The sequence below is a fragment of the Ambystoma mexicanum genome, chromosome 9 (genome assembly GCF_040938575.1).
Source record: "Ambystoma mexicanum isolate Mex_15411 chromosome 9, UKY_AmexF1_1, whole genome shotgun sequence".
Classification (NCBI taxonomy): domain Eukaryota; kingdom Metazoa; phylum Chordata; class Amphibia; order Caudata; family Ambystomatidae; genus Ambystoma; species Ambystoma mexicanum.
In genome coordinates, this window is record NC_090931.1 from 1532557160 (window position 1) to 1532585139 (window position 27980).

The 27980-nt window shown below is 52.7% G+C and overlaps 1 pseudogene; it reads right to left on the reverse strand.

Annotated features, from left to right (window-relative positions):
• Window positions 1–1389: 1389 nt before the first annotated feature.
• LOC138489452 (zinc finger protein 850-like) lies at window positions 1390–19425 on the reverse strand (annotated as a pseudogene).
• Window positions 19426–27980: the final 8555 nt, after the last annotated feature.

Consider the following 27980-nt stretch of genomic DNA (forward strand, 5'->3'; position numbering starts at 1 on the left):
GTCAGATGAGGTGGTTACTGTTAAGCGTCACTTAAAATACATTTAGAGTGCTATATGAACAAGGGGGGTATGACAGACAAATTGAGTTTACAATGGGTTTTATTTGTTTGTATAGGTGGTGTGGTTCAGCCTACTGTGAGAAATAGGACTTATTGTGTTCCTGTTTTTGTCCTGATGAAGATTGCATTATCGAATGGACATAACTTATGAAGTCCAACACTGACAACCGAAACAAAACACACGTCGACCAAATATCTGTGGGAATATTTACATACAGATTGAGTCACCTTAGAATGGTCAGAGGGATCCAAATACTGTTGAAACTGAGAATTGTAGAGAGTGACCCAATTTAGATGGTCATTCCTGTATGTATTGAAGAAAGTTTGTGGAGATGTAATGAGAGTGAATGAATGAGAAATGGTGGAGAAAAGATATGTGAGCCAAAAATGATGTGTTAATATTGTATGGGAAATGATTTATGTTGTTTTTAAACATTTATATACAATAAAATGAAAATGGATTAGAAGAAAAACATTTATCGATATATGAGAAACGATAAATAAGTGTGATTTGTCATCCTCCATCCTTTGGTCCATATTGTTGTTATATATGGTAGATTAGTCAGGCCAGGAGTAGAACATAACATGTTAAGGAGAGGGGATCAAGTGGAGCCCTGGGGCACACCACATCCTGTTCTTAAGGGACTCTGATATCAAATGAGGTGTCATAACTGCTAATGTTATCCTGCAGGGATTGCAAAAAGGAGATGGTTGTGTCCCTGAGTGAGGCATCTCTTAGACTAAGGAGGATCTAATGGTCAATGGTGTCAAAGGCAACCGAGAGGTCCAAGAGAATTATAAAGGTTTCACACATGCACTTCACCAATGCAGGTTCTCATCTGTATATGTTCTCTGGCACCATCTAAAGAAATGATTACTCACTTAGTGACAGGCAGCATCTTGCAAAATAATGTATAGGGCTGTTTCCTTCCCTCATATATCCAAAGAGTGTCTATAGTTATTGATTCAACCACTGCATTTTTAAGCTTTTTCAGAATGGTGGTGCCCGTTAATCTGCAGGAGGTGCTTGGGAAAAGTGTTCTGTAGGATGAGTATCTTAGAACATAATGTACAGTTTCCGGTTAGAATATTCCAGAAATATTCCAGAAAGGATGCATTTGAAACAGCATTGATTCAGCCAATCATAATCAGCCACTATTTGTGAGCTAAAAGAAACTGGCAACAACTGTGGTGATAATTTCACAGATTTAGTCAATAGCCATGGCAAACTCAGACCCATTGAAGAAGCACCACCTCCTCTCTGAAGCTTCAATTGAAAAGAGGATTTCACCACCTGCATGTCCTCGTTTGGCAGACACGAACACTGGAGTATTTTCAACATTCACTACACTGCAACGGTTCCTTGCATCTGGTGCCTAATAAGATTACTGTTCACAAGCTCTTTTCCACATTATGTGATGTTTCTCACCTGTATGTTTTCTGACGGTTAATAAGATGTCAAACCCTTTCCTGCATTCAGTGCACTCATGAGGTTACTCATCTGTATGTGTTCTCTGGTGGATAGAAAGATGTCCCTTCTGAGAAAACCCTTTCCCGCATTCTGTGCACTCATGGTGTTTCTCACCTGCATGTGTTCTCTGGTGGCTAGTAAGATTTCCCTTCCGAGCAAACCCTTTCCCACATTCAGAACACACATGAGGTTTCTCACCCGTATGTGTTCTCTGGTGGTTAGTAAGAGATGTATTCCAAGCAAACTCTTTCCCACATTCAGTGCACACATAAGGTTTCTCACCTGTGTGTTTTCTCTTGTGGCTATTAAGAGCTGTATTCCAAGCAAACTCTTTCCCACACTCAGTGCACACATAAGGTTTCTCACCCGTGTGTATTCTCTGGTGTTTAGTAAGATGCTCCTTCCAAGCAAACTCTTTCCCACATTCAGTGCACACATGAGGTTTCTCAGCTGTATGTGTTCTCTGGTGGCTAGTAACATGTTCCTTCCGAGTAAACGCTTTCCCACATTCAGTGCACACATGAGGTTTCACACCGGTGTGCTTTCTCTGGTGTTTAGTAAGATCTGCATTCCTAGCAAACTCTTTCCCACATTCAGTGCACACATGAGGTTTCTCGCCTGTATGTGTTCTCTGGTGGCTAGTAAGATGTCCCTTCTGAGTAAACCCTTTCCCACATTCAGTGCACACATGAGGTTACTCATCTGTATGTGTTCTCTGGTGGATAGAAAGATGTCCCTTCTGAGAAAACCCTTTCCCGCATTCTGTGCACTCATGGGGTTTCTCACCTGCATGTGTTCTCTGGTGGCTAGTAAGATTTCCCTTCCGAGCAAACCCTTTCCCACATTCAGAACACACATGAGGTTTCTCACCCGTATGTGTTCTCTGGTGGTTAGTAAGAGATGTATTCCAAGCAAACTCTTTCCCACATTCAGTGCACACATAAGGTTTCTCACCTGTGTGTTTTCTCTTGTGGCTAGTAAGAGCTGTATTCCAAGCAAACTCTTTCCCACACTCAGTGCACACATAAGGTTTCTCACCTGTGTGTATTCTCTGGTGTTTAGTAAGATGTTCCTTCCAAGCAAACTCTTTCCCACATTCAGTGCACACATGAGGTTTCTCAGCTGTATGTGTTCTCTGGTGGCTAGTAACATGTTCCTTCCGAGTAAACGCTTTCCCACATTCAGTGCACACATGAGGTTTCACACCGGTGTGCTTTCTCTGGTGTTTAGTAAGATCTGCATTCCTAGCAAACTCTTTCCCACATTCAGTGCACACATGAGGTTTCTCGCCTGTATGTGTTCTCTGGTGGCTAGTAAGATGTCCCTTCTGAGTAAACCCTTTCCCACATTCAGTGCACACATGAGGTGTCTCACCTGTGTGTGTTCTCTGGTGTTTAGTAAGATCTGCATTCCAAGCAAACTCTTTCCCACATTCAGTGCACACATGAGGTTTCTCACCTGTATGTGTTCTCTGGTGGCTAGTAAGAAGTTCTTTCCATGCAAACCCTTTCCCACATTCAGAACACTCATGGGGTTTCTCACCTGTATGTGTTCTCTGGTGGCTAGTAAGAATGTCCTTCCGAGTAAACCCCTTCCAACATTCAGTACACACATGAGGTTTCTCACCTGTATGTGCTCTTTGGTGGCTACTAAGATTTCCCTTCTGAGCAAACCCTTTCCCACATTCAGTACAGACGTACGGTTTCTCACCTGTATGTGTTCTCTGGTGGATAGTCAGATGTTCCTTCTGAGCAAACCATTTCCCACATTCAGTGCACTCATGAGGTTTCACACCTGTATGTGTTCTCTGGTGGATAGTGAGATGTTCCTTCTGAGCAAACCATTTACCACATTCAGTGCACTCATGAGGTTTCTCACCTGTGTGTGTTCTCCGGTGGCTAGTAAGAGCTTTATTCGAAGTAAACTCTTTCCCACATTCAGTGCCAACATGAGGTTTCACACCTGTATGTGTCCTCTGGTGACAAATAAGATATCCCTTCCGGGAAAACCTTTTCCCACATGCAGAACACTCATGGGGTTTCTCAGTTGTATGTATTCTCTGGTGACGAATAAGATTTGCCTTATGAGAAAACCCTTTCCCACATTCAGAACACACATGAGGTTTCTCACCTGTATGTGTTCTCTGATGGCTAGTAAGATCACACTTATGGGCAAACCCTTTCCCACATTCAGTGCACACGTGAGATTTCTCACCTGTACGTGTTCTCTGGTGGCTAGTAAGATCTACCTTCTCTGCAAACCCTTTCCCACATTCAATGGGCACATGATGTTTCTCACTTGTATGCATTTTGTGAAGGCAGAAAAGTGTATCATGCAAATGGACGCTATTCTCAAATTCAGTGACCTAATAAGGTTTTTCACCCATGTTCTCATGTGGGCAATAAGTATGTTTTTCAGATGGCAACTTTTCCCATATTCTGTGCATGTGTAAGGTTTCTCGTCAGTTGCACTTCTCACTATATCTTTTCCTAAATTCAGAGCACAGATGAGCTTTCTCTTGCGAAGATCATTTCTGGTGACAAATACAATTCTTCCTTTGATTGAAGCTTTTAAAATATTCAGCGTAAGGATATGCTTCTCCTATTCACAAAATGCTTTAAAGAAATGACATTTTTGTCGTTTTCATGTCAGGATTGACATCCAGAACAAATTTGGATATTGGATGTTAGCATGAAAGAGTTGCATGGACAGAAGCCGCCTGGTAGCAAATAGGCTTCTCAATCCGAGTTGCTGAAAACTCTGAAAAGACAACTGGACCCCACACTTGCATATTCTAATAATGACGCTTTTCACTGCATTAGTCCAGAGAATCTAACAATCACTGCGGTTGCATTTCTGGGGCATCAATCACCTGTTAAAATAAAAGGAGATGCATGTTATTAGTTGCAACATGTTCAAAATCGTAGGCATCCCATGTAACAGGCAGACTGGTTCTCAGTAGTAGTAATGTGCACTAGTTAATCACTCACACAGTAGCTCATAAGACTTTCAATACTAGGGTCCTATCTACTGGGGACACGCACTCTAGGGGGCAGAGTAGTGGCTCGATGATGATAAAATATGATGTGATAGTGGCCGTATGCAGCAGGAATAGTGGGATTATTTTTATTAAGACCATTTTAGCATCCAAGAGTAAGAGGAATGAAACATGCTGGGTGAACAAACATTTAAGTGGGTACTTTAATCATCAGGGCCATGCATATACCTTCTACCATTTTATTTATTCAGAATTGAACAAGACCCCTAAAACATGTTGGAAAAGTTTAAACATGGCTTTTTAATTACTGTTTACAGATAAACTTACTATAAAATGCCCTCATTCAAGCTCTCTGTTCAGGGGTTGAAATTGCGGGTTATTCGTCTTTGATCCACGCACCATGGGGCACTTTAAAAACTTTTTCCAGGGCCACATTTGGTTCCTAGTCGACCCCTCTGCATGAGGAGAGGAATAAGAGAAAAGGAAGTGGGTACAGAGCGGGCCTGGATACACAGGTCAGGAGACAGAAGCAAGGAACATGTGCAGAGAGGCATACATATATCACAGCAGGTTCTTACCTTTTGTAGCCTTTTCTCCTTACTTTTTGCTGAACACGACCAGACAACAATAATGTATTCAAGTCTGGAGAAAGCAAATATTATCATATGATTAATTGTTCTATAAAGAGTGATCTGAAGTAAATACTCCAAGCAGTTACATGACATACACAGAAAATATTTCATTCTATTGACGAAAGAAGCTGCTGACCCACCCTCATAACCCGCCCTCCATCACATACACAGGAGAAAGGCTTACAGAAGGTTTTAGAAGGAAAAGCAGAGACAAGTCAACATTTGAAGAAGAGGTGGGGGGCAGTCCTAGGAACACATCTACCAATCAGGGGCTCACAGTCTTCCCCCTTCTTCTTGGGGTAACCCCAGAACCAGCGATTTCCATCTAACTAGATGATGTTCGTCAAAATATGCACTAATCAGGTAACCATCACCACTAGATCTCTTCCCACCTCCCTGTCTCCCCCACAAACTGAAGCAGGAACCTACACTGTTTATCCTCTACCCCTCTTTTCCAACAGAACAAATCTGGTAACACCTGCAAAACCACCCCAATGTCACACATCCTAACTGAGCAATTCCCTCTGCACACGAAACCTCACACAATCCAACATATAATGAGAAACCGTCTCCGGGCAACCGCACGACTCACACGCCGCCGATGCAGCTCTACCGATCATACATTTACACCCCGCCAACCCCGTATGACCCACCCTAAGGTAATTCAAAATAGTTTCCTCCCTTCGTGCCAACTCTACACCCCCTTCAACTGCCCGAAACCGCACCTCCCTGCACACTACATACAACTGCCACCCCTTCAAACTCATATCCCACCGATCCTGCCACATATCCTTAATCTTGCCACGCACCATCACCTGTACCCCAGCCACGCTCAATGGGACTTCCACATCCACCTCGCCCTTAAGCATGGCCGCATACGCAGCCTGATCCACAAACTCATTACCCAAGAGCCCACAATGACTGAGAAGCCCAGCCAACTACACCACGGTACCCCCGCAACACTCCTCTAATCACTGTCTAATGAGCACAACTATATCCCCCCTATCAAAGTTCTCCTCCTTGATAGACAACAACGCACTCATCAAATCCACAACCACCACCACCTTAGCCAACTGCATCCCCAGAATCTGAAGCACTGCCATATTAACAGCAATCAACTCCGCCGTGCAGACGGACACATTATCCGACAATCTAGCCACTGAAAACTCCATCCGTCTGAAAATAGCACGCCATACCAACCCTGTTCCTCTCGGGGTCCCTGGAACCATCCGTATATACCTTAGCGCCAACTTTCACCTCCACATACTGCACCGCCAATCTTTTAATCACCCCTCGATTACTACTTTGACTACCACCTTTTCCAAATCCAAACAGATAATTGGATCATGCCACATCCAAACCGGCACCACCACGCTAGCCACATCTTCCACCATACACAACCTCTCCACCCCCAATCATTTCACCAGCCTGTCCGCTTGGAACCCAAAGGTCCCCCTTTCCTCTCCCAACTCCCAGTCTTATAGGCCTGCAACCAATTAACCACCAGACACTTCTTCACAGGATGACACACACTGAGGGACTTACATCGCAACCAATACCTAGCACTCATCTCCCCCCGTCTCAAATCCAATGACAACATCCCTGCCAACACTTGCACAGCCTCTGTGGGGGATGACCGAACGGTCGCAGTCACAATCCTCACCGCCCTTGCCTGAACACCATCAAACAGATCCTCTGACTATAACTGCTCTGCAGCTGAACCCCGTACTCCAGCACACTCCTGACCAACCCCACATACAACAACCTCATACTCCTCTGGCCTCCACCCCATCCCTGACCAGATAATGCTTTCAACAAATTAAGACGTCTTTTACACTTCACCACTGTCCTCTCCACTTGAAACTTCCAAGACAGGCGCTCATCCAAGAGCACACCAAGATACCGTAATTTCCGACACCTGAACCAACACAGCCCCACTCAACTTGAGATCCAAACTGACACCACTACGTCACCTGTTAAACAGCATACACACCGTTTTGGAGGAGGACACCATCAACCCCAAGCCTGACACCATCTTTCCATTACCTCCAAAGCCTCCTGCAACCTTCTTTGAATCACTCCACCCACCTTACCCCTAACCCAAATCACCCCATCATCTGCATAGAATCCCACCTGACAAGCACACTCCCGAATTTTCTCTGTAAGGCCACCCACTGCTACAAGAAACAAAATAGAGCTGAAAACGCTACCCCAGGACGTCCCATTTCCATCAAAAACTCTCGATACAACACAAAACCAACACGTACCTGAAACACCCTATTCATCAGAAAATCCTTAATCCAAGAAAACATCTTCCCCTTACACCTTTCTCTCGCAGCACAAAAAGCAACCCACCCCTCCACACCATATCGTACACCTTCTCCATATCAACAAAAATCACCTCACCATCTCCCGACAGGACAAGGCCTCCTCCACATCTGTCGCCAGCGCCACAACTGCATCCATCACTGATCTACATTTACGGAACCCATTCTGAAACACAATCAGCCGCTGCTCCGACTCCAAAAAATGCACCAGGCGGCCACACACCATTTTTTCCATCACCTTGCACAAAACAGAAGTCAAAGCAATGGGACAATGGGAGCCACACAAGCCATCCAGCTTCCCCAATTTCAGAATCGGCAGGATGACAGACTTCTTCCACTCACTAGGAAACGTACTGCTACCCCCACACTACAGTAAACAGCTGCAACACCTCCAGCAAACAAACATCGGCAAATGATGCAAATAAATATAACAGACCCCATCTGCACCCTGATTCGAACCTCGTTGCCTCCTCAGCACAGCCCGCAACTCACTCCAAGTGAAGTACATGTCCATACTGGATGTTCAATTGAACACGGCATTCAGCACACCATAATTAACAGCCATAAACTCTGACATTTTCCGTCTGGACACCAGAGAATAATTTTCTGTGATGTGCACACACGCAAAATAATTACCCAGTGCCTCCGCTTTACCACCATATAACACCCCATATCAGTAATCAAGATCCACCTTTCGCCAGCCTAGACATATGCCGAAACCTTGCCCACACCTTCGACAAGCAAGTATCACTAGAGAGAACCACGAAAATTCCTCCAATACACTTGGTTATGACACCAAATCACCCTCTGCACCAGTGCCCTAGCCTTTTTATACGTGACAACATCCACCACTGCTTTAGTATGCATGGCCTTCCGACGCTTCCTCTTCCTATCCTGCACAGCAACTGTACATTTGGACAACCACCACAGGACCTCAGGTTTCCGGTAGAGCTTACCTCGAGCCGGGGCCAGTTCTGCCACAACACTCTGGAAAATGCCTACCAGAGTCAAATCCATCTCATCTACAGTGGGTGGCACCCCCACCCCATCACACCCATCAACCTACTACACCCCTCTCCATACTTCACCCAAACCAAATTACGGAAGTTACAACCCATCGGCCAGGACTTGCTGACTTCACCACCCTGACATCTACCTCTATGGATATAGACCAGTGATCACTCCCCACCCGTCCTCAATTTCCAAACACACTTAGAAACTAAAGAAGCTGAGACCCAGGTCAAATCCAAACAAGATCCCATACCAGTATGAACATCAGTCCTAGTATGCCCCGGCGAGTTCAATAAAATAAGCCTGCACTCATCAGCTAGCACCACAAGACTAGCCCCATTAACCTCTGTCACTGTTTGATTCCAAAACATATTGTGACAATTAAAATCACCACAAAAAACATATCTGCCGCTCCGCCCCAGTGCCTGCTGCAATGCCCCCATATCCAGAGATCTACACGGATTATAAAAATTCAAAACAACCAACACATCATCATCCACAAACAACTGCACACCAATCATCTCCAACTCCCCACCAAACTCAAGGACAGAACATTGAATGCCATTCTTCACCAAAATGCAAACCCCTCCCGCACAGCCTGCCACTCTATCCTTCCTAAACAACACATTCCCCGGAAAACAAAAATTAATAACCTCTCTCAACCACATCTCCTGCATGCACATGACATCAACGTCATACACCCTCAACAACTCCTTCAACTCCTACCCATTCGCCAACAAATTCCTTGCATTCCATTGCCACAACCTCAGACCCCTGAACCATCACGGGTGACGGCACCACCACTTACAGGCCGATTCATGGAATAAATGTGCGCCGAAAATCCCGGCGCAGAGGGGCCAATGCGTGCGCTGCGCCGAAAATCAGCGCAAAGCGCAGGGAAACCAGCGCACGTCGATTCATGGAAGTCCCTGCGCAAGAAAAGCAGAGGACGTGCGCGGAAAAAACGCGCGGCGCAGGCCGGCGCACAGGTCAACCAACGTCGTGCGCCACGGCCACTGCGCCATCACTCCGAGCGCAGCGCACAGCTCTAAAGTAGGCGGGACACTCGGAATGGGGAATAAAATGGGGCACAACACTCGGAATGGGGAAGAATGTGGGCGGCACGGGGAAAGTTCAGGAGGCAAGTGCGCGGAACGCCCACACGCTCGCATACAACACGTATTCATGGAATAGAATAGGGCAAAAAAGCGCACGCTCAAAGCAGCGCACAGGCACAAACAGGCACAAACACGACCGCCACAAGAAAGCAGGCGGTAGCGTCTCTGCGATCGGCAAGAAATGTGCGCTAAAAGGTGCGCCAACAAATAGCACCTATATACAGACATGATCAATGTCCAATACTGTGGCCCTCCAGGACAAATGACGTACAAAGGGGTACCCACAAACACAGACACGCGCAGAGAGAAAAAATAAACGTGTGCGTGCATACCGGGGTGCGCGGTAAGTTGCACACGCGATATGGCCGGCTACGTGGATTCCAGGGGTGCGCGGGAAGTTCCACACGCGAAATGGCCGGCTACGTGGATTTCAGGGGTGCGCGGGAAGTTCCACACGCGATATGGCAGGGAACGTGGATTGCAGGGGTGCGCGGGAAGTTGCACACGCGAAATGGCCGGGTACGTGGATTGCAGGGGTGCGCGGGAAGTTGCACACGCGAAATGGCCGGGTACGTGGATTTCAGGGGTGCGCGGGAAGTTCCACACGCGATATGGCAGGGAACGTGGATTGCAGGGGTGCGCGGGAAGATCCACACGCGATATGGGCGGCTACGTGGATTGCAGGGGTGCGCGGGAAGTTCCACACGCGATATGGCCGGCTACGTGGATTCCAGGGGTGCGCGGGAAGTTCCACACGCGAAATGGCCGGCTACGTGGATTCCAGGGGTGCGCGGGAAGTTCCACACGCGATATGGCCGGGTACGTGGATTCCAGGGGTGCGCGGGAAGTTCCACACGCGATATGGCCGGGTACGTGGATTCCAGGGGTGCGCGGGAAGTTCCACACGCGATATGGCCGGGTACGTGGATTGCAGGAGTGCGCGGGAAGTTGCACACGCGAAATGGCCGGGTACGTGGATTTCAGGGGTGCGCGGGAAGTCCCACACGCGATATGGCAGGGAACGTGGATTGCAGGGGTGCGCGGGAAGTTGCACACGCGAAATGGCCGGGTACGTGGATTTCAGGTGTGCGCGGGAAGTTCCACACGCGATATGGCAGGGAACGTGGATTTCAGGGGTGCGCGGGAAGATCCACACGCGATATGGGCGGCTACGTGGATTGCAGGGGTGCGCGGGAAGTTCCACACGCGATATGGCCGGCTACGTGGATTCCAGGGGTGCGCGGGAAGTTCCACACGCGAAATGGCCGGCTACGTGGATTCCAGGGGTGCGCGGGAAGTTCCACACGCGATATGGCCGGGTACGTGGATTCCAGGGGTGCGCGGGAAGTTCCACACGCGATATGGCCGGGTACGTGGATTGCAGGAGTGCGCGGGAAGTTCCACACGCGAATTGGCTGTGTGCTCCCAGGCATTACCTGTACACCCTCCACGGCCCCTGCAGGCAGCACACACCACAGGGAACTACCCTGCACACCTGCTCATGTCTCCCACCACCCCCAACCCCCCATCCACCAGGGGCACCCTCCACCAGGCCCCCACCCATGTCTCCCACCACCCCCACCCCCAGCACTGTGGGGAACCTGCCAGCAGGCCCCCACCCATGTCCAACCCATTTCTCCCACCACCCCAACCCCCAGCACTGTGGGGAACCTGCCAGCAGGCCCCCACCCATGTCCAACCCATGTCTCCCACCACCCCCACCCCCAGCACTGTGGGGAACCTGCCAGCAGGCCCCCACCCATGTCCAACCCATGTCTCCCACCACCCCCACCCCCAGCACTGTGGGGAACCTGCCAGCAGGCCCCCACCCATGTCCAACCCATGTCTCCCACCACCCCCACCCCCAGCACTGTGGGGAACCTGCCAGCAGGCCCCCACCCATGTCCAACCCATGTCTCCCACCACCCCCACCCCCAGCACTGTGGGGAACCTGCCAGCAGGCCCCCACCCATGTCCAACCCATGTCTCCCACCACCACCACCCCCAGCACTGTGGGGAACCTGCCAGCAGGCCCCCACCCATGTCCAACCCATGTCTCCCACCACCCCCAGCACTGTGGGGAACCTGCCAGCAGGCCCCCACCCATGTCCAACCCATGTCTCCCACCACCCCCACCCCCAGCACTGTGGGGAACCTGCCAGCAGGCCCCCACCCATGTCCAACCCATGTCTCCCACCACCCCCAACCCCCCATCCACCAGGGGCTCCCTCCACCAGGCCCCCACCCTTGTCCCCCTGGCCCCTGGTCCTGACGATACACAATAATGGCAGTAATGGCCAGCATACCCAGCACAAACACCCAGGCAAGGATTGCATGCACCCACATAGTGAATGCAATCACATGACACAACCCCAAAGGCAAGTATGCAAAAGAACACATGTCCGCCACACACACATACACAATGGGTGCAAGTGAATGTCAAAACCCATATCATGACATGTAAGAAACCAAAGAAAAAATGACACAAGTGTAAGATAATATAAAAATGTATTAAAAAAAAATCAAGTAAACTAATACAACTATCTGGCAAAGCAAATAAAAGGTCCATGTCCGGGAACAAAAATGAGAAACCAAAAAACAAAGGATAGAAAAATCAATAGATTTTGTCCAAAGTAAACACATGTAGTATGAAATGAAAGAAAAACCATTACGACATGGTGTAAACAATATGAAAGTAAAAAAATGTACCTCACAAAAAATAACAATATATACAGGATTGTTCAAGGGTCCATGAGCCCAACACCACAAATGAAACCTAATACTAACTAATTAAAAAAATATGTACAAAGAAGTGGCCATTGTCCAAGCGGTCCAAAATAATAAAAAGAAATAAAGGAAACCTAGCACTAACTAACTAAAAAACTATATACAAAGGCAGCGGGCTAGTCCTGCGGCTCACTTGGTGATGCTGGCCAGGGCATCCTCGAACTCCATGTCAATGTCCTGGAGGCGGGACTCAGTCCTGGCCCCGAGGTCTCGCAGGGACAACCCCATGTGCTCACCAAATTCCCTGCGAGCCTCCTCGAGGCACTCAGCCCGCCTCAATGCCTGATGCATGGAGATCTCAGCCCTGGCCATGGCGAGCCGCTCCTCTTCCGCCCGCTGCCGCTCCGCACCTATCCGCTGGCCAAACTCCTCCCACACGGAACACACCGCCATGCCAGGGTTGCCCTGCCCTCCGGCCGATGCCTGCCCCTCCGATCTTGATGGCCCTGAGCCATGATGCCTCCCACGTCGAGCCCGCTGCTGCCTGCGACGCCACTGCCTCTGCCAGCACGACGGCATCCAGGCTGATGGTAACCACCGACGCCGTCGTGCACGTGCCCTGCCCGATGATGCCGGCACATCTTCCATCTGCTGGGGTCCACTTGCTGTGTCGTCCACCCCTGCTGGACCTCCGACTCCCAACTGCGGCAGGGATGGGATCCCCACCGAGCTCGCTGCATTGGTCGGGGCAGGTCCACAGGGGGCCATGGTGGCATCTGGGCCGGAAGACGGCAAGGAGAATGACCGGTGGATAGCCTGCACAGAGGAGGAGAGGGCCGTCAGATTGGCCAACACATGCAGGAACCCCCCGAACATGGCCGATCCCAATTGGGCCACGTCGGCACGGTGCACTTCGTGATGACGTGCGTGCTCCTCCCGGGAAGCACGCACGGCATCACGAATCACAGCCGTGCGCATCGCGACCCCAATCAGGACCTGCTCCACGCGGCCAGGGGTTCCCACGGCCGCAGGTGGAGGGGAGTCAGTTGACATGGACATCCCCTCTACCTGCGGACGGGCCTGGGACGGGGCATCCCTGCTGGTGCATGGTGGTGCACTCACAGGGTCAGGGACAGCGACATGCACAGGCCCCTCCACGGTGACCTGTGCTGCCTCCTGCCCCTGGCCCTGGACTGCACCACTTGCACCAGCAGGGATGCTCCCACCAGGCCCCATGTGTGCACCAGTGTCGGCCTCCTCCTCCTCTGTGCAAACCACCAACCTGGATGGCTCCTCACCGTCTCCCGCCGTAGCAGGCCCCTGTGGGGGCTCACCCACCCCTTCCGCTGCAGCCGTGGGGGCATCCCCGCCGCCTTGCTCCACAGCGCCGTCTCCGCCCTCTTCTTCACTAGCCGCTGCGTAGAGGGAGACAAAGGACACAAGCATCAGGCTACTGTACAATGGTCCCCTAGACAGGAAGCAATAGCAGATGAGCACCCCTGTCAAAGTACACTTCCATCATGTCCCTCCACAACACATGGGTCAGTCCAGGCAAAACACACACAGTAACAGGCATGGTGCATGCCATGCACATTTCCATGCATGTCCAATTGACTCTTGAAACATTCAATGAAATGTAACTCACATGCATCATGGCTCATGCATATGACATGCACACACTTCACCTCAGTCACATCCATCTGGCCCCAATCACACCGAACACAGGCAAAACAAGGGTAAGTTGGGTGCGTCACTGAATCTGTGCATTGTCACACACATGAGTCATGCATCCATGGCATGCACAAGTCACAGACATGCAGGTCAGGCACACAGACATGGCTACCATATATGTACCTGGCATCAGCACCCATCCTTCACCCCCATCCATGTCCAGGTACAGAGACTGGCATGCTCTCATGTCCCAAATCTGCATAGTGCTCCCCATGCCGCATTTCAACACATGCAACAACCATGTGGGTCACACATCACTGGTCGCACATGCATTACCATGATGTCCCAGCACACATACATGCATACATGGCCCATGGCACACATACAGGCAAGTATCATAGAACCAGCACACCGCAACATGCCCTGTCTCACACAGTGATGCTTGGACACTTACCGCTCAACTCCAGACGGGTCTCCCTCTCAAGGATCTGGGCGTGGAGCGCTGGGCGTACGCGTTCCAGGACCCTCTTCTGGATGGAACTCATGTGGCCCCGGCCCCCCTCCACGAGGCGCCGGGCCTTCACAAGGGACCTGGACCTCAAGTCCTCCCAGCGCTTCTTGATCTTCAAGACGTTGCGGGTTGCCACCCCCTCCGCGTTGATGGCAACCACACAGTCGGCCCAGATCCTCTCCCGTCCTTCCTTGCTGGCGCGGGACGATCCAAAGAGGGCATCATACTGCCCCAGGACATGCTCCACCAGGACACCAACTTCGGTGGCAGTGAAGCTGGTGCCCCTCTGCCCCTCTGGCCTGGGGTTGCCACTGGTGCCAGATGTAGAAGTGCCCGACATGGCAACCCCAGAGGCAGGTGTGGGTGGGCAACTGGGTCCTGGGGCTGGGCTGTGGAGCGATGTAATCCCAGTTGGGAGTCTTCAGTTCCAGCAGGGGTGGACACAGCAAGTGGACCCCTGCAGATGGCTGATGTGCAGGCACCAAATGGCAGGGCACGGTGGCAGCAGGCAGGCAGGCAGGCAGGCAGCAGCAGATAGCACGTGGGAGGCTGCTCAGGGCACTGGGGGGCAGTAACTCGGCCTTCGGGGCAGGAGCGTGGTGTTCCGTGTGTTTTCGGGTGGCCAGCTTGATACGGAGTGATTTGGCACGTGAAATTCCTGCACGTCAGCGTGAAATCCGAGGAAAGGCCCTTAGCGCGTAAGTGCGTCAGCACGCATACGCGATTCTATTGGACCAGAGTCCCTCATCGCGTAAGCGCGTCTGACGTGATCCGCACGGGCGTTCCCCACTCAGCACGTGAAGACGGAGCACACGTGGAAATACTGCACGTCAGAGTGTCATCGCGTGTAATTGGCCAAAAGTGCGCGTACACGCCATTGGCCTATGTACGTGTATTTCATCGCGTGTAATTGGCCAAAAGTGCGCGTACACGCCATTGGCCTAAGTACGTGTATTTCAGGGGCGCGCGGCCACTTACACAGGCAAGTACGTCAGCGCACCTGTATGCCTGCAGCGTGGGAATTTCCACACGCGATTGGAGTGGGAACTCGATTCCAGGGGTGCGAGGCTCACACGCTCGCCTACAACACGCGCAAGGCATTAATTTGCGCACTTTTCAATAAACAAGCCAGATGCCAGGATGAACATACCGTTCCTAGCAGCAGTGGCAGTGGGCTACCAAAGGAGGAGGAGGAGAGTCAGGGCCAGAATATTCACACCCAGAACCAGCCTATTCGGGATGCCTGATGACCAGGTGTATGGGAGGTACAGGTTTCCAGCACACATCATACTGGACCTGGTCAGTGAGTGGGAGGATGACCTCACATCACCCACCCTGTGCTCCCAAGCACTCAGCCCCCTGCAGAAGGTCCTGAATGTACTGCACTTCTTGGCCACTGGATCCTTTCAGCGGACAAGTGCCATAGTGGGTGGTGTGTCACAGGCCACGCAGTCACGCTGCCTACACCAGGTCTTGAACATCATCACTGCACGGCCATCAGTCCGCAGGCACATATATCTCCCCAGGACTCATGCAGAAAGGCGGACGTGCATCCAGGAATTCTATGGTGTGGCTCAATTCCCCAAAGTGCTTGGTGCAATTGACTGCACACATGTGGCTCTACGTCCACCCAGGGCAACAGAGCACATCTATAGAAACCGCAAGCACTGGCATTCCATCAACGTCCAAGTTGTATGCAATGCCAAGGGAATAATCACATCAGTATATGCCAACTATCCAGGGTCCACCCACGACAGCTTCATCTACAGAATGTCTACCCTATGCCGGGACCTAGAGGCTGGCCAGCATGGAGATACATGGCTGCTTGGTGAGCATGAATGCCACTGCACATGCATGCATGTCAGATACTGGGTCATGACACAACACCACTAATGATACCCATCACCACCTCCGCAGGGGACAGTGCCTACCCTATCAGCCCCCACATGATGACCCCAATCCGGAACCCCACCACGCCACCCCAGGTAAGGTACAACACAGCCCACATTGCAACACGGGGCATAGTGGAGCGCACATTCGGAGTGCTCAAGTCACGCTTTCGCTCCCTTGACCGTTCTGGCGGGCAGCTGTTATATGCTCCCCGAATAGTGTGCAGGATCATAGTGGCAGCATGTGTCCTGCACAACGTTGCAACACGCCGGGGCCTGCCCGTGGACATGGTGGTGCCCCCACATCCACAACCACATGCACGCCCGCTGCGCATGGGAGGGGAAAGGGCACGGGGGGAGGCAGCCCGTACGCAACTGGTGGCCAACTTCTTCACCTAGGAATCACAGTGCTGGCTAGTGCACACTGCTCTGGCACATACCATCTGACAATCAATGATGACACTACGTGACAATGTCTGAAAATTACTTGACAATAAACTGTCAGATACACATCAGCCTGAGATTGTTAACATGGAAGTGTCAATATGTGTGCACCCCTAGCTACACATACACCAGCAATGCATCACAACGCAAAGACACAACTCCATCAATCTAATATGCATTGCCACAGGCGATTCACTACATGACAACATTGCCATGTCACCCATTCCCTTCACAGTCCCGCCACTGAGGACACCATGTCATGGTATGTGACAGCAAACAAACTGGCCATCACAACATGACACCAGTGTCACAAATAGCAGTGCCCCAAATGGAACATAGCCGCACTTGAGCAGCTAACCGCCCTGGAGCCACTACTACACACCTGTGTAAGAGTAATTTCAATCAAATTACACACCAACCCACCCTGAAGCCCACCCAAACAAGACATATTGCATGTAATCAATGGTAGTCTCATTACCTGATTCAGCTGGTATGTCCTCACCGTCCAGATGTACAGTGATGGCGCCATGCAAAAGTGTCAGTGCACATCTACCGACATGTAGTCTGACTCCAGAGAGTATGCCCTTCTGAAGATCTGTGTGAAATACCTGCAAAACATGAGCAACATATGTAAGTAGAGGCACATATCAAACCATCATGCATAGTTAGGTGCAACAACAATGAACACTATGAATGTCTACACAGTATTGACTATGGACTGGCCAACAGCTCATGGGAGTCCAATGTCACCGTGTAATTTGCTGTCACTTGGGCACACCCTTTGCAAGCCCATGGAAACGGAAGCAGGAGGGGTGTGGATGTCTGCTACCCAAGCATCGAAACCAAACTCAGGACAAGCCTGCATGTGCCCAGCCACAATACAGTAAGCCTCATTACACGGAAGGCGGTAATCCAGGGTGCTATTAGCACCCTGGACCATGCCGGTAAATTACCGGCACCGCCTTGGCGGAAAGGGGATTTACCGCCCCATTCCAAGGTTGGAGGGGCGGTAAATCCCCTTTCCGCCATTGCCCTTCCCCATTCCCATTTCAGCCCCATAGGGCTCTATGGGAATGGGGAAGGCGCTAATTACGGCACCGCAATTTTGCGGTGCCGTAATTAGCTCCGAGGTCCCTTAGCGGGTTGGTACTTAACGCCTGCAAGAAGCAGGCGTTAGTTCCTCCAACCCGCAAAGGGACCTCGTAGTACGGCGGTAAGGGTTAACGGTCACCGTTGCCATTAACGGTGACCGTTAACCCTTACCGCCGTCCGTGTAATGAGGCCCAGTGTATGCCCAGGTACCCACACAAGGCAACACTCTTGCAAAATAAAAATAAAAAAGAGAAAAAATGGCCATGAAAGGGCCGGCGGGGGGGGGGGGGCCACCTATGAGGTCCGAGGACAGGATGCACGCCACAATCCACCTGTGTGGATCATGGGAAAGGAAAACACCCCATAGGCTCGTGGCCCACACGGCTACTCTGTTGTGGGAGATGAGTCGCTATGGCTCTGGCCAGACCCTGCAGCTGACTCTGGAGGTGGGGGAGCTGCCTCAGAAGATGGTGTGACAATGGGAGGCAGCCCACGCAAAGCACGAGTTTGCTCCTCCATGGCTGCAAGCAGGCGGGTCTGGTAGTTCTGGTTCTGGGTTATAATCATGCGGAGGTCCCCATGCAGTAACTCCCGGGATGACCTGACCTCCGCACGAGTTGCCTGCATCTCGGCCGAGAGCGTCCGTGTCAGACGCTCCAGCTGCTCCTCTGTCCTTCTATGGGATGAAGCCTCAAGCTCTAACAGGGTCGACCTGAGGTGACGGAGTTCTTCCCTCAGGCCTTCCCTGTGGCGCTGGGACTCCATGGAAAGTGATTCCCGCAGAGTCGCCAGTGCCGCCCGCCTGTCCATGTTGGACGCCAACATATCCTCCCTGTGTGCCTGGCAGATGGACTCTGTAGCCTGCTCCAGTCGCTCCATCAGCCTTTCTGGGGGGACAATGGAAGTGGCCACCCTATCCATGGCCTGTGCAATCATCTCTGATGATGCTGCCTGTTGGGTGGCCATACCGTAGATGGATTGCTCCCAAACGGTATTGCCAGGTGGCATACGGCCACCACGTTGACGGGCACCACACCTGCCTGGGGCAAGGCGGACTGCGCCTTGCTGTGCCGGCAAGGCCTCAGGCTGCAGGACTGCATTCCCTCTCTGATCTGCAGCCCCAGGAACAGGATCAGAGATTGGGTGGTGTGGCCCTGCATCCGTAACCACCGGAGGCTGATCTGCCGACACTGACATCCCCATTGAGGGCAATGGCCCGGCTGCAGGTGGGTCGGACAGAGGAGATTCTCTCCCAAGAACACTCACCTGCGACTGCACATAGGTGTCATCCTCCGAGTCTACACCTGAATACTGCTCGGGGGAGGAACCCCCAGAGACACCCCTCGACAGCACGGCCTGCAGCACTTGTGGGTTTTCACCCACAAACACACCACGTCCCTCACTTGTGGTAGGTCGGCCCGGGTTGCCCTCCTGGGACGGCTCCACCACCACATCCCCAGCATCAACAAGTGCTTCGTCCCCTGCAAAGACATGAAAGAGAAAAATGGAAACAGGCATTAGCACCATGGCATGCAACAAGGGCTGATGAACAACATAGGCAGTAGTCCTACGACACATGTCCAACATGACTGGGAGACCTCCTATGCATTCACCATCACTGGGTCTGTAGGGGAGGCTCAGGGCATACAATGTACAGATTGGAGAGCAACGCCTGCTCACCTTGCTGCCTAGCACTGCCATCACACATTGGCCGGTGATTGCCATGTCAAAGGCACATGCCATCACACACATGGCATGTGACATAGCCACCAAGTGAAGAGGGAGAGGAGGGCTACTTTTTTGGATTTCAACCACTCTGGTCCTGACATTGCATCGTCACATCAATAAGTATACATGTTGTACGTGGATCTGCTAGTCCAAATTGGCAACGATGCACAGTGCCTTGTCTACATCAACAAAATGCAGTAAACAATGTGATTCCACCTCCCCATCACCTGTAAAGGATTCATATTGCATTCGTGAAGCACCGGTCAAGTAATGTATGAAGGTACAGCGGAGCACTGAGGGGTGGTGGGGCAGAAGGGGATGCCAGTCAACAATCCTACTGGTGCTGGTGTCATTCATGTCACGCAAGTGCAGGGGTGGGTGGCACAATGAAGTGCAAGGGGGAGTGGCGGCTGGAAGTGCTGTACAAGGTAAGTAGGACTTGACGTCAAGGGCAGATGGTGTTAGGCGCAGACAAGTGCTGGGGGGGTGCCCTATAGGGGTACAGAGACAATCATGCTGTGCTGTGGGCTCGGAGGGGACAGGGGAGGTACACACTGCTTCTGGCTCGGCAAGGTCCTTTCAGATTTCTATGTGTCCTGCAGAGTTGTCACATGCCGCAGATATGTGGCCTTGGATTGGGGATCTCATCTTGGTGAAAAGGGTGAGGCGCTATTGCCTTTGGAGCATGTGGCAGGCCAGTTTGCCAGAGGATGGCCATGTTGCAGGACATTACCTCTCTGCCACCCGGCACCTGTGGTTTGGGTTCACAAGATCCGAGTCATGCCAGGACTCTGCATTGGCATGGGGCTTCAGACAGGTGGTCATGACCGTGGCAAAGACATCCAGTGTACCTGACATGGAGTGGAGCATGGAGTGGGCCCTGTCAGGATGGGAGTGAGCCTAAGGGGGAGCTGGATGGGGGAGAGATTTTGGCAGCATGAGCCTCGACTGACACACACTTCATGGGTCGGAATACCAAGAAGGTGTGTGACAGTGGTGAGGGTGGCTTTGCCTGTGGGGTGGTGAGGGTGAGCTGGGAGGAGAGGAGAATGTGATCACTCCAGGAGAGAGGAGTGCAGAGATGGACGGAGAGGGGAAAGTCAGATGAGATCAGAGCATCAAGAGTGTGCCCTGCAGAATGAGTAGGGACAGACGGGAGTCTAGAGGGTGAGAGGGAGTTGCTGAGGTCACAGAAAGGTCACGTGGGGGCATCAACAAGCATGCAGGTGGATGCGTACAGCACCAAGGATGAGGATTTCTGTGTCTGGGGACATGAGTGAGGAGGAGAGGTGAGGACACTCAGAAAGGAAGTAGTACATTTGACCAGTTTTCCCAGACACAGTACGCACTGTTTGAGAATGTCAAGGTGTGGTGGAGAGAGACCTCACACAAGCCATTCCAGAGTGGAGTAGGTCTAAGTAGGAGTGACAGTGGCAGGAATACCCTCAGGGAAGCCAAGGGCACACCCCCCCTGCACAGTAGTGGCGGGCCAAGGAGAGGGTCAAGGATGCAGACAGAGCTGGCCGTCAGACATGTTTCCATGAGACCAAGGATGTCAAGGTGCATAACCTCATGTAAGTGACAGATATCGGAGGAATGCCTGATGCAGCCGCAGTGAAAGGAGTGTAATTGTGGAGGAGGTTGACAGCCTTGTAGGACTTACGGGGAGTGCTAGAGATCAGAGGTGCAGCATGTGTAGGAGTTGGAGTGGGAGGCGGAGAAGGTTCATGGGAGGGTGCAGGGAGGCAGTGCAGGATTGATGAGGAGAGAGGAGGGGGGACAGCAGGAGAGGTAAGGAAGTTGATGAGATGTGGGTAGCATTTCTCAAGGAGATTGAGGTTGGCCTAAGGGCCTTGGACTGAGACGCTCCCATTACCATGCACATCAATAGTGGTCTCTGAGGATTGGAAGGAGGCCAGGAGTACACCCCAACGGGTCCCACCTATGATGGTGGAAGAGGAGCAAGGAGAGAGGACAGGGACCATGTGAAGGGTCTATGGGACAGGCAAAGGCATGTATGAGCAGATGTCAGTGAGAGTTAGCTTAGAGTAGGCTCAGATGCACTGGTCAGCAATAGGGTGGGTCGCATTGGAGGGCAGGGTGCCCTCATTTGACTTTTGGCAAGCAGGTGTCGTGAGTAGGGCACGATGGTCTGAACTGTAGAAGTCATGGAAGATAGACCATGAAGAGCAGCATGGAGTGTGAGGGAATGGGGCTCGAAACCAGACGGTACCAAAGCCCACAGGTAGGAGGTGGATGTCAAGGCAACATCCACAGTATGACAGCATGTTGGTTGGCATTTATATACAGAGGACGCATTAGCATGTGGTATCATTGCATGTCAGGCATGTGAAGATGAAACTTGAATGGCTGGGGGAAAGGATAGGAATGGTATGTAAGACATCAGATGAATAGACAGGGGAGTATGAGCAACAATGTAGTGACAAAATGACTAATCAAGGGCAACTTCCATGGTGTTGGCCCATATGTGCACTGTTGCCAGTAGGGATAGTGCTGTGGCCAGATGGTGTTGCACTGAACATACTGGATGAGGCACATGGGTGCCACTATCAACTCTGCCACACACCCCCTTGACAGGCACCCAACATGAATGCTTCACACACACACCATGCACATGGATAATACACACATGCATGTGCACTCACCGGATGATGCCTCGTAATCAGGGAGGTCTCCCACACCTTGGAGTTGTCCCTCGGTGACGTAGGATCCAGCTACGGACTCGTGTGGTGTGAGTTCTATTTCCTGTGCTGGGGACCCACCTCCAGTCACCAAGGTTGCGGCATGACTTGAGGCCAGCTTATCCTTTGCCCTGCGCTTAAGGTCATTCCAGCGCTTCTGGCAATCACTAGCTGTGCGCCTCACTACTCCAAGGGCACTTATTCTGTCAGCAATGGTCTGCCAGTGTGCCTGGCGTCTGGCATGTGTGGTCTTGGACCCTGCAACGATGACCATTTCCCTATCATGATCTGACACATACTGAACAAGTGCATTCAGTTCGGCGTCTGTGAAGCTTGGCTTCCTTGATGGGCCGGACTGTGCAGCCGTGCCTGGGGCATCAGCCTGTGCCGGACGTGCACTCTTCCTCTTGCGCTTGGAAGGGGGTGGGGATCCAGAGTGTCCTACGCCGCTGTGGACACTAGGGGCAGGAGTCATGGTGGACTCAGTACTGGGTGTGTGGGATTGCCCACTCAGCATGGGAGTAGGTGCAGGCATTGGGGGTAGTGGGATGGGGTCAGGCCTGATCTGAGGTGCATGAACTAGGACCGACACAGTCTTGGCAGGGTGTATGAGAGGTGGGGTGGATGGAGCCACACCCTGGCTACGGGGGCCAGCAGATGACCTATCTGGCATAGATGCGCGTGCCCTGATGACACCAATGTGCACCGGTGCACGTGCAGTGGACCTGCTGACCTGGATGTCAGCGATGGAATCACCCTCGGACAGGTCTGGTGCCACAATGGCCTGGTCCGACAAGGGCTGATCGGGGTTGGTATCAGCCACATGACTCTCAACTGGGGGGGGGGGGGCATGGGTGTCCCTGACTGTTCCTCCAGACTGGGGGGGACAGGGGCACCCTGCAAGTCACAACCACGTCCCCTAGTGGATCCTCCACGGCCACCACGTGTGGCTCGGCCACCTTTGCCACCCTTACGGCTTGCACGCCTCCCAACCATGGCACTGATGGTATTGTGCGTATGGGAGTGGGTGTGCACAATTGTCCTGGGCAATTGGGTGTCAAAGGGGTTGGGTACCAGATGGTATTCGTACCCTAGTGCAGTGGCAAGGCTATATGACACCCCTGGGGAAAGATGACGGGTCACGCAACGCACAGGCACCCCAAAAAAGTTAAGGAACGTGCACAATACCCCTCCTAGACCACGTGTGCTGATGGAAAACCCTGCACTACGCTGTGGCATCCAGTAACACAATGAACGTATGCGTGTCACACGCAGCCTAGATTGACCTCTGAAGGGGTAGGCTACACACGGGGCAAGCACAGATGTTAGATACGTGCGTGACTCACCGTCTGCCAGGTAAAAGAGCGTGAAAAATGAGCGCTTTTGGTTGGCAACACCCCCGCCAAAAGAAGAGGTGTACGCTGTCTGAGGAGACAGGACAACAGTAGAAGGGGACACTGTTTGAGGGAACAGGCCCAGGTAAACCAGTACAAGAGGAAAAAGAGAAAAGAGCTGTCAGAGGTAACAGGGAGTACGAACTGGAAACGCCGTGAAGTAAATCGCGTGTGAAACGACAAGAAGTACAGAATTCACCCACTCGCTCTCCACGAAAATCACGTACAAGGAAATGGTGTTCAACACTACCTTTTATACAGGCCCACACGTACAGCGTCACTTACGGCGTGTACGTGCTTGGCCCATTTTCACCAATCACACGCTTTGACACTCCTGCGTGTAGCTCACTTTTCACCAATCACACGCTTTGTCACTCCTGCGTGTGGATCCTTTTTCACCAATCACATGCTTTGACACTCCTGCGTGTAGCTCACTTTTCACCAATCACTCGCTTTGTCACTCCTGCGTGTAGATCCATTTTCACCAATCACACGCTTTGACACTGCACGTGCAGGTAACTATTGACGCACATATGCTGGTGACGGGTTTTCGCGCGATTCGCTGAGTGTGGGGTTTTCACTTGCAAAATCACTCCCTATCAGGCTGTCCACGCGTTCAAACACGAAAGACCACGCTCCTGGCCAGGAGGCCAAATTTAAGTCCCCCAGAGCCCTGAGCACGCTCCCACCTGCCATCGGCTGCTGCCTGACTGCCTGCTGGCCACGTGCCCCACAGTGCTGGTGGGTGGGGGTGGTGGGAGACATGGGTGGGGGCCTGGTGGAGGGTGCCCCTGGTGGATGGGGGGTGGGGGTGGTGGGAGACATGGATGGGGGCCTGATGGCAGGTGCCCCTGCACTGCTGGGGGGTGGGGGTGGTGGGAGACATGGGTGGGGGCCTGGTGGAGGGTGCCCCTGGTGGATGGGGGTGCAGGGGGACATGATCAGGTGTGCAGGGTAGTCCACTGTTTTGTGGGCTGCCTGCAGGGGCCGTGGAGGGTGTACAGGGTACACCTGTGAGGGCCCACCCAGCCTATTCGCATGTGATAATTCCCACGCACCCCTGTGATACACGTACCCTGGCCAATCGCGTGTTGAACTTCCCGCTACCCCTGTAATACACGCACCCTGGCTGTTCGCGTGTGATAATTCCCGCATACCCCTGTGATACACGTTCCCTGGCCTATCGCGTGTTCTACTTCACGCGTCCCCCTGTAATACACGTTCCCTGGCCAATCGCGTGTTGAACTTCCCGCTACCCCTGTAATACACGCACCCTGGCTGTTCGCGTGTGATGATTCCCGCGTACCCCTGTAATACACGTTCCCTGGCCTATCGCGTGTTCTACTTCACGCGTCCCCCTGTAATACACGTTCCCTGGCCAATCGCGTGTTGAACTTCCCGCTACCCCTGTAATACACGCACCCTGGCTGTTCGCGTGTGATGATTCCCGCGTACCCCTGTAATTCACGTTCCCTGCCTAGTCGCGTGTAGTACTTCCCGCGTACTCCTGATTTGGAGATTGCCCGCTTTGCTTTCCTTGTTTGCCTGCCCTGTGAAGTGGTCCAGGGTTAGCGCAGCCCTTAGCGATGATTTAGCGATTTTGATGGCTTTTCCTTGCGCGAGGGCGTTCTTGGGGGCGTTACTGGCGCTGCTGCAGGCTCGCTGCGATTCTCTGCGCCACGGCTGGTTTGGGAGCTTGAAATCCATGAATACGCTGTGCGCGGAAATCTGTTTTAGCGCACGTGCCTGGCGCAGACTATCGCAGGCGCACGCTGTGCGCCAGCCGCGTGCGCTACTTGTGCGCTGGATTCTATGAATTAGCCTGTTAATCTGTGATATTTCCAATCTTTAAATACATCTTTGCAGCCTTCACCACTGCTTGCAACCGGTCCGATTTTGACTGACACTCGGCCATCATACTAATAGTTGTGATAATAAAATGCAACAAATCCACCATTCGGATAGTAACACCCCCGCCAATCACCCCTTCCACCCGCAAAGATTGTACCTGCCCCACCTCCACCTGCTTCACCACTGCAGCAGTACTTCCCACCACAACCACCTGCTCCGCCCACACCTTCTGAACTGCTGCAGCATAACTGATGTTATGGGCCACCCTCGTACTCACAACCGTACAGGCCTCTTGCACCTGCGTAACACACCCCTTAAAGGAAGCAAAATGATCCATGATCCCCACCACAATTACAAGACTTTGTGTACATACAGAGACACAATCCTTAATATCATGGGGACCACCACACTTACCACACCTTCTCTCCTTCCTACAAGATCGTGCCACGTGACCATACTCCTGACACTTATAGCATCGAAGAGGGGCTGGAACATAAGGCTTCACCCTAAAATGCTGAAACCTTAAAAACACGTGCTCCGGCACCTCAGTCCCCCTAAACCAAATGGCCACCATTGTAGAAATGATGCCATCAGGACCTTTCCTACCCAACCCCACACCTCCAAAACCCCAACATCGGCAAGGAACTCACAATATGCTTGCCATGCACACAGAGAGGTACCCCCCCTTACACACTGCACCGCCCTGTTTAGACACGGAAACAGGATGTCTCCCAAGACAACCCATATCGAATGCCTTGTTCCTGGTCACCTCACCCACACCTTTAACCAACAAACGCCCCCACACTGATTACCTGGAGAGACTGCACAGTACCAATCCCTTTCTGGACCCACTCTGACATCACAAAAGGGCCAACAACACTAAGATCCTGATTGGGCTTCACCGACTTTCCCCCTGCCAACCCAACTCTGCCTCCATGGGTTCAACCCCAAACTCACACCCACCCACTGCTGTCCACCACCAGAACCCCCACTGCCCTCCACCCGCGGATCCACAGATGATCTACTACAAAGCAGCGCCCCACTGTCATACCCATGCGACCCCCCCCTTCCTTCTCCCACCATCAACACCTGCTCCCGCCGAACGCTCTGCCAGAGACTGATGACCACCACATGCACCAGATTTCCCTTTCCCACCATCACCCTTGCCACCTCTCCCCCCTGGAACCCCAAGGGACCCCTTGTCAGATACACTAACCCCTGCAGACCCATTGGTAGACTTACCGCCCAATGCATCCCCCCTACCAGGAAAAGGCCGCCCAATGCATCCCACCCTCCCAGGAGCAGGCAGCCCAATGCATCCCCCCCCCCTGCAATGCATCCCCCCTCCCAGGAGCAGGCCGCCCAATGCACCCCCATCCCAGGAGCAGGCCGCCCAATGCACCCCCATCCCAGGAGCAGGCCGCCCAATGCATCCCACCCTCCCAGGAGCAGGCATTCCAATCCATCCCACCCTCCCAGGAGCAGGCAGTCCAATCCATCCCACCCTCCCAGGAGCAGGCAGTCCAATCCATCCCACCATCCCAGGAGCAGGCAGCCCCATGCATCCCCCCCATTCAATGCATCCCACCCTCCTAGGAGCAGACCACCCAATGCATCCCACCCTCCCAGGAGCAGACCACCTAATGCATCCCACCCTCCCAGGAGCAGGCAGTCCAATGCATCCCACCCTCCCAGGAGCAGGCAGTCCAATGCATCCCCCCTCCCATGAGCAGGCCGCCCAATGCACCCCCATCCCAGGAGCAGGCCGCCCAATGCACCCCCATCCCAGGAGCAGACCACCCAATGCATCCCACCCTCCCAGGAGCAGGCAGCCCCATGCATCCCCCCCATTCAATGCATCCCACCCTCCTAGGAGCAGGCCGCCCAATGCACCCCCATCACAGGAGCAGACCACCTAGTGCATCCCACCCTCCCAGGAGCAGGCAGTCCAATGCATCCCACCCTCCCAGGAGCAGGCAGTCCAATGCATCCCACCCTCCCAGGAGCAGGCAGCCCCATGCATCCCCCCCATTTAATGCATCCCACCCTCCCAGGAGCAGGCAGCCCAATGCATCCCCCCCCATTCAATGCATCCCACCCTCCCAGGAGCAGGCTGCCCAATGCATCCCCCCCTTCCCAGGAGCAGGCCGCCCAATGCACCCCCCACCCCCTCCCAGGAGCAGGCCGCCGAATGCACCCCCCTCCCCCTCCCAGAAGCAGGCAGCCCAATGCACCCTCCTCCCCCTCCCAGGAGCAGGCAGCCCAATGCACCCTCCTCCCCCTCCCAGGAGCAGGCAGCCCAATGCACCCTCCTCCCCCTCCCAGGAGCAGGCAGCCCAATGCACCCTCCTCCCC